Consider the following 1,560-nt stretch of genomic DNA (forward strand, 5'->3'; position numbering starts at 1 on the left):
ACAGAGAGAGAGAGAGAGAGAGAGAGAGAGAGAGAGAGAGAGAGAGAGAGAGAGTAATGTGCTAAAAGTATAGGGGACCTTCTGCTATTGCCATAAAATCAAAAGAAAAAAAAGAAAACATTTAATTACTCACTACAAAGATAGGATGAAACGCTGCTAAGATATGCAGGAAACCTATCTATATTTAAGATTCTAAACTGGCACATACTCTTAGAATTATCTTCTACATTTGAAAACAGAAATGGAGCAGGAAAAAAAAATGATCCAAGCAATTAGTGTTTGTCCCTCCCTTCTGTGTGCTATGTGCTTATGTGCTTCTTCCATTCCACTTCTGTTGTTTCCAGCTACCATCTCCCTCTCTAACAAACACATTGATAGAGGAATAAAAAACAAATAAAAACCACAACCAGCAATTTATGTCTATTAATTACAATCGGTAAGGAAGCTCCTCAGGGGATTGAAACCCAAACTGCAGGTGATACAAAACGAACACATATATTAAATACAAGCAAAGCAGCCGAAAAACATTTTAAACTAAAATAAAATAAAAGCTAAACTGCAACCTTCGGTTTTCAAAGGTTACATGGTCTTCTTACTTTGAAACATACAACTGGGATTTTTAAAGAAGAAACATGGGGCCTAGAGAGATGTAGAGATGAAAGCACTAACTGCTCTTCCAGAGGACCCAGGTTCAGTTTCCCAGAACCTATTAGGCAACGCCTCGTCATCCATAATTCTAGTTCCAGGGGCTCTGAGGCTTTTTTCTGACCTCTGAGGGCACTAAAGACACATGTGATACACAGACATGCATGCAGGAGTAATAAAATATACACATAAAAGAAAACATTTTCTAAAAAGAAAAAACACATTTTAAAAAAAAGAAAGAAAGAAATATCTACTATGCCAGGTTCATAGTGCCTTGTAGTCAGTCGATCGGGCTTATGTTTAACGTAACCTTCTTTCAACCATTTCTCCAAAATGCTACTGCAAGTATCAGGAAGAACTAAAGTCAGTAACCAGAAGAGCAAAGCACACTCAAATATCTGCATGTTTAACCAAGAATACAAAAGCAACATTATGATAGAAATCACCTTAGTGTCATAGTCAATACAAATCAAAGGGACAGATCCACAGGCAAGACAAATTAAGAAATGCACATGTAAGAATCCTTTAAAATTACACCATTGAGTCTATTAAACAAAAAGTAAAAAATAATAATTTTACTAGTAACATCTTTAGCATTTCATAAAATGATAATAAAATTTGATATACATTGAATTGCCCTTATTCGAATTCACTAATGTTTCATATATATAATATATATATTACATATATACATAGTATATATACATATATAATATATATATAAGCTGCTTTTATTATAAATGCTAATTATGTTCCCCAAAAAAAAACTTGTTTACACAAGAGGGTCTACACTTCGCTTCTGGGCTTGGGACTGGGAGGAGAGGAAGAAGGCAATCCGCTATGTTTTAGGAGATGTGGACAGAGGACAGACCTAGAAGCTGCCATTGGGGTAGAGAAGCAAGGAGAGCACCCAGG

Source organism: Grammomys surdaster, unplaced genomic scaffold (genome assembly GCF_004785775.1).
Source record: "Grammomys surdaster isolate TR1022 unplaced genomic scaffold, NIH_TR_1.0 125752, whole genome shotgun sequence".
NCBI classification, from domain to species: Eukaryota; Metazoa; Chordata; class Mammalia; order Rodentia; family Muridae; genus Grammomys; species Grammomys surdaster.